Here is a 7,251-nt window from a genome sequence, read left to right on the forward strand (position 1 = left end):
ATGTTTGTTTCTAATGAACATTTAAAAAAGCTGCTTAATTGTCCTAATTAAACAAAGGCCTCACCAGGCCTAGGCATCATACACTTGCCGACTTTGTAAATGGAAAAAATTTGCATCGTTCTGAACACAACAAACTCACACAGAAACTGGAGATGCATGACATGAAATAAACATGGCTGTGCAGGAGATGATCACAGTAGTGGTGTGTTCCCGTTCGCCATCTCAGAGTCAGACAGCTGCCTTCTAAAAATCTGCATCCTTAGAAACGCTTTGAACAACTCAGAACGTCAGCGGAGAAAGGCATATAGTTCATCATAACATCGTAATATACATCATATACAATTCACTTGCTATATTGCTAAATGTACACAATTTTTCATATCAACAGAAAAATATACCAGGATAACCTGGCTTCTTCACAGCATAGTTAATGATATGATCAAGCCCGCACCCCTCATGACGGGATTGGTTACAAGGTAGTTTGTGACGCAAGAAACACCGTCGATTTCAAACCGCGTTTTTGAGACTGTCTTTTTGTCACTGCAGCAATGGTGTTGACTTATGAATTTGCACATGGTTCGTCTTAAAGCATATTAAAATCACCACATAGACATATAAACAACATTAAAAACTTGATTTTCACCACAGGGGGACTTTAATGAGAAGATATATTTGACAAAACAGTATATGGGCATTCAGACTAAATTGTCATTTATTTTTATTGATATATTTTATATATATGAAAAATAAAAATAAAACAAGCAATGCGATCCAACAATCTAATTTTGTTGGATCGCATTGCTTGTGTTCAACATAGACACGTGTGAGAGAGAATGACAATGTGGGTATGTGTGAAAAACAGAGAGAGAGAGAGAGTGAGACAGGCTTGTTGTGGACTGCAGACTCCCCCCTTGAACGGGGAGTTTTATCTCTACTACGTACGGCCTGTTAAAACAGCCTCAGACTGTTCCATGCTGCTCTGATAATGAGCAAACAGGGGCAATTGAATGTCAATGCCCCCGTGGGAACAGAGGAAATGTGCCCGGGGGGGCCATGGCCGCTCTCCCCCTCCTCCCCCTGAGCAACCGGAGAGAGAGAGAGAGAGAGAGAGAGAGAGAGAGAGAGAGAGAGAGAGAGAGAGAGAGAGAGAGAGAGAGAGAGAGAGAGAGAGAGAGAGAGAGAGAGAGAGAGAGAGAGAGAGAGAGAGAGAGAGAGAGAGAGAGGCAGTGTAACCTTGCGGAGTTGTCTTTTCGTCCTCTGATCGGCTCACTGGGTGAGGGGGGTCTCGCTGACAGCTGAGTTTCCCCCACAGGTGGGCCTCATGCAAACAATGCAGATTGGGCTGTTTTAAAGTCAAAGGCTGATTTTGACCTTCCAGAACTTCATTAGGACGTGACCTTTGGGTGTACTTATCGTTATAGACTGTTGATATTTCATCTCTCCCAATTTGATTGATAATATAGACATGATAAAGGAATGATTCGCATAAATGTAAATTCTGTCTCTTTTTATTCACCCGGCAGCGCCGCCGCTCCCACCACGCGCATCACGCGCTGTGCGTAGGGCACCAAGTGCTGAGGGGGCACCAAAAATAGCCTAATGAAAAACCAATCATCAAACTTTTTGTTATAATCAGATTCAGCGCGTTCTTCCTCTTCACTCCGCAGCGGCGCCGAGCAGAGACAGAGAGCACGTCAGAAACACAGGACAGGGTGTGTGTGTGTTCATGTGTGTGTTCTTCTGAGCCTCATTGGTCTGTCACTGCTCGTCAATGTCAGAATATTTGAGATGACCAATCAAATCAAAGTAGGCGGGCTTTATGTTCACAGACGCTGAGCGCGAATTTTAACAGTGCAACTCGACGCTTCAGTGTACAGTCAAGTGCGAGATAAGATGTAAGTAGCTAAACAACTTTATTTGACAGTTTTTTTTAGGTCATAAATGTTAAACGAATGACAAAAAATAATTAGGCAAACTAATATAGTTTTGTCTAATTTCGCCATTTTTAACTGAAAATAGGCCTATGTAACATGTAGCCTAGTGTAATAGTTTAGGCTACTGTCATTGTGAGGGGACAAGAAACATGAACAAAGCCGTTTTCATCATGTTAGGCACAGGATTTATAATGAATGTGTACATATTGAGAATAAAATACAAATTGTAACCTTTAGTAAATTAAAAAAGCCAACTTTAGGAGGGGAAGAGATGGGGCAAGATAAAAACAAAGAGAAAAAGAGTGTGATGCTGATGAGGAGAGAAAAATAATCAGCTGCCCACTAACATGGTTTTAAAGCTGTTATCGAATATTTTTTTATTTATTTTTTTTTTGCCTTCACAACATCTTAAAATGCACATCTGTAGTTCAGAAAAATCCAAAATTTCCCCCGAACACCCCTAACTAACCTGCCTCAAATTCGGGATCCCAGTGATTATAAAACCATGCCATTGCATGGTAATGAAACTAGTTAATAGTAAGCATTAGACCCTAATCTAAAGTGTTACTTTTTAGCTTTTTAATTTTTTTATAAATCATACCCTCATTGGGGGCTTAGCCCCCCTAAATGAAAATGTTTTTTTTTAGGGGGGGCGGGGGGGCATCATAAAGGAATTATGCTTAGGGCACCAAAATGGCTAGCAGCGGCACTGATTCACCCTCATGTCATTCCAAAACCCAAATGCTGTTTGTGCAGTTTACGTTGTAGAACAAAAGCTCAAAGTATCGTCAATGTTTACCAAAAACCTTTACTCATAACCTGAAAAAAACTGTTATAAAAGCCCATAGGAACATTTCGAGGGAACCAGCAGTGAATTAGTCTTCCAGGTTTTGACATCATCTCTGCACCACTCTGTTTTTTTCTTTTTCCACCCTCTATTTTTACTTTTAGATTACCTTTACCATTATCTAACGCGCACTTAAAGTTAATCTTTACTAGTACTTTACCAAAACACTAAGAATTTTATAATACTGTTAAATATAATCTTTAGGAAATCTTAAATATTCATTTTTCATGTTGTTTTCATGTTCATGTTTAATTTAGACAAAATATATTATACAATATTTCATATTTATATATAATATTAGTATATAATACCTTATGCTGTAATAAAAATATATAATAGTTAATTAAATTATTAATATTCCGGGTAGATCGATATTGGATTTTGCCGATAAAGAATTTGGAAAATCTGGCTAATTAACGGATGAATTAAGCTAACCAACAAACAAACAAACAAACAAACAAAAAAAGATCTGGAACTATCAGTGTTGATTTTTGCCGGTAACTGGGAGTTCCATAAAGCAACTGCCAATATTTCAGTCGACCTCTAACCATTTTAACTATTTTTAATGTAACATTTTCAATATTTATCAGCATCATACAGAGCCCCTTTTACAAAACATTTGTGTTGTTTGCGAGCAAACGCAAAGTTTCTCGAGGGTACGTAAAAGTTTTGTGAGTGAACGCAAAGTTTCTCAGAGGAACGCAAAACATTTGCGAGAGACCGCAAAAGAATTGAGATATCATTTTTCCTCCCATCGCATATTTTTTTTCCCTTCACCATGTCCCTTTCAGGGGCTCTGTAGAATCGCCATTAACATGAAAAATTGAATATAAGTGCAGTTTTAATATTTGATGTATTCCAAGTGTTCTAAAGCCATAGGATAACTTTCAGAATTAATTTTAAATGATATTTGGTCAAGAGACACATAAGAACCAATGATGTTTGATCATGTAATTGACATTTTATTTGATGCAGTGATGCCACTCTATTAGATTTGAAAGCTACAGTGAAGGCCAGGTTCAGTCATAGCTCTATCAAATGGCTTCAGACTTTGGAAAATAGCACATAGTTGAATGAAATCTCTTGAGGGTGAGTAAATATTTAATTTTGGGGTAGAAAATTAGAAACCTCCACACAGAGTTCCTTCTGTTTCATCCTGCAGTGGAAGCTGAGGTCTGTAACACGCGTCCTAAACACAAACACAATGCCCTATCAACTACAACATCAGAAATCTGACACGGACGAGGATGACAAGAGGTTCAATAACTCGATCCTTTTAACGCTGGGTAATAAAATCTCACCCAACTGTGTCACTTGGAAAGCTGATACACTGGCTTTTATAATGTGTTTATTCTCAATCTGGAAAGATTCTGATCCACAACAAAGTCCTTCTCGTAGAAAAGAAGAAAATATCGGTGGCGTCTCCAGAGAATGGCGTGTTAAGTTAGAAACAAGGCCAGACGCAACATGACAGGAAAGATGTCAAAGCTTGTTTGTCACCTGATGAGAACCATGTCTCGGTGTCAGTAACAACTCAGACGCATACGACGCCTCCTCCGAGAAAAAGATCTTTAGGATCGCAGTAGGGAAAAGATCAGAGAGCGAAAGAATAACAACGGCGGAGAGTGCTGTGATGGCACATTCAAATCTCATGGCTGCCTGGAAATGTTTTTACAAGGGGCTCTGTCCTTTCCATCTGATAGTCAAATGAGGCAGAAGAAAAGCAAAGCAGCCCCTCCCAGACCACTCTCTCTCTCTCTCTCTCTTATATCCAGGGATTAACCAAAGACCACAAAGTAGGTCAAGAAGACACGCTCGGAAAGTGCGGGGAAGGATAGACCGTGAACCACCTCTCTGTGACAGGCCGGGACTTGTCCTTCTGCTAGATTTCGCAGCATTTACTCACACGTACGCACACCAGCGACAACCTAGATTTCAAATTTGAGCAAAGACACAGAAGTGACAGCCAAAGTGTTTGAGAGCCTGCGAATGTAGGTTAAATGCTGAAGATGTAAAGAGGGACATCCAGAGTAAATGCTCTCTTCCCCGTCAGTCACCGGGGAGCTTTTAAACTTATTTATTCATGAAACGACAAGCTCAAATCACTCATCAGTTTTGATTAACGCAGAGAACGTCTTTTTGGAAACCATTTTTATAGCATGAATGCACCAGAGACGCTGTTCAGAGACGTTCTTGTCTCTCGCCTTTTGTGTCTTTGAGCCTCAGGGAGCGAAAAAAGACGAGGAAAAAAGGATGACACCGTCCTCCCGCCTCTTTCTGACACATATCATGGAGATATCAAGAGGCTAACGGGTGCTCAGACGGACTTTGAACCCCTGCGAGTGTAACGCTCGCTTTAATACCTGCGATGATCAGTCGCTGAGCGCTCTGAAAGCTTCCTGTTCAAGATATAATCCTGTGAGGGCTATTTATAGATGTATATTTGGAGCCCTGCAAAAACAGAATATTAAATCTTATGCCTTCATGCCTGTCTGATTATTTATGAATACATCTTTATCTAGGTCATGACTTTGGATGCTGTGGTGATCACCTGTGTCGTTTACTCTCAGTTTAAAGGAATGCTTTTCATAAAGCCTCATTCAAGTTGTGGTTTTTTTTTGGTACATTTTTTTTTTCTATGCCAGATTGCATATACTTTTGCATTGATTAATTTGTTTATTTATTTTGCAATATTTTGCATATTCTATCCTGGTTTATGTTATGTTATGTTTTTATGGGGGGGGGGGGGGGGGGGGTGTATTATACACCCCCCCGGGGGGTGTATTATAATTATACACCCGGGGGGGGTGTATTATAATTATACACAGCACACACACATATATTATGTAAACACAAACTTTTATTTTGGATGTGATTAATCGCAATTAATCTTTGCACAGCCTTAATTTATTTTAAATACATTTTGGCATATAGTTTTTTTCACTATGGGTTAAAATGCTTTCCATCAGTTTTTGCATTTAATTTATAAAGGGTGTTAATAGGGATTGTAAGTGAAGAAATGCAAGGAAAGTTTAAAAGCGCGAGATTTAAGAGAAATCCAATGAAATAATTATATAAATAACTGTTTATTTTTGAGTAAATCAAGTGAGCAAATGGCAAGAATGACAGTGAAATATATACAAAGTTCTATCATGAAACTCTAGACGACGCAGGATAGGTCCTTAACTCAATCTGCTCAATCGCATCATTCCGCATTGGTTCCTGCTGTATCAGCAGCCAATCAGCTCATTGCTCAACCTTCACATAGCCTACTTGGTCAGCCTTTGCTGAAGCAGTTGCAGCATGCTTTCAGAAACCCTCCACCTTCCCCAGCTCCACCTGTATAGATCTGAAATGGGTAATTCATGTATGCTATATTGTACAGCAGCATGCATGTATTGCCAGTAGCAATAACCAACAGCAGCAGCGTAGCAGAACAAACATATCAACATTGTCATATCCATTATCATGCCAAGCACTCAAGAGAGTTGTCATTAAGAAATGCTCTGTCAGGTGTTATTCAAACAGTTGACAGCGCATTTAGTGCACATGAACATTCCAATTCATGGAGTTTTTTAGTCAGAATCTTATTTGAATAGGTGTATAATGAAAGCTCCCGAGAGAGAAACTTGACACTTGTTTATGTTGCACCTCTCAGCTTCTTGACTTTTTGCTGCCATTCTTCCGCCCAATTTGTTTATCTTAAACTATTTTGTACAATTCCGAGAGTAAATTTGTATCTGTTGACATTCAACATTCTGTTGCAAATACCTTCCAAATACTCTCCTAAGTGTGTTTACAGTGCCTGCCTTCTTACGTTTCTGAATACAAATCTAATTTGAGGTTCAAGAGGTCAGTGACGCCTGTCATGTTTTGCAGAAATTGTCAAACAAAATGTATTCATATGCATTTGAACAGTGAGGTCTTGCTGCCAGCATGCTTATTTTCCTTAACATTGTTGTCTCATCTCGTGTCACATCTTTTGCTCTCGCTGGTCTCTCTTCCTCTCTGGCCAGCAGATACACAGAGGTTAATGCATGGATGGGGCCAGAGGTTAAAGGTTAATGTCCTTTGACACAGCGGCCTCTTCCCCTTGAGACAGTCAGGCGTCTGAGTTCAAATGTCCTGGGCTCCCTGCTGGACCTGTGGAACCAGAATATAAACCTGTCCTGCATTTCAATGACAGCAGAGAAGAAAGAAATTGCATATAAAGCCATATTGTACAGTAAGACTGGATATACTTCATTCAGTCTGAGACACTTGTTTGTGGCAATCAGTTCAAAATACTATTTAGAAAGTTCTGCTAATGATAGATGAAGAAACCTTATCAGTTTTCGTTCATCTGATCTGATGATGTTAAACATCCAAAATATCATGTCAAACAGTAATATAATGCAAACACAAACAGTAATATATTAATACAATTTAAGAGAACTGCTTTCTATCTTAATATATTTTAAAATGTAGTTT

This window comes from Rhinichthys klamathensis, unplaced genomic scaffold, assembly GCF_029890125.1.
Source record: "Rhinichthys klamathensis goyatoka isolate OS25496 unplaced genomic scaffold, OSU_Roscu_1.1 h1tg000027l_1, whole genome shotgun sequence".
NCBI classification, from domain to species: Eukaryota; Metazoa; Chordata; class Actinopteri; order Cypriniformes; family Leuciscidae; genus Rhinichthys; species Rhinichthys klamathensis.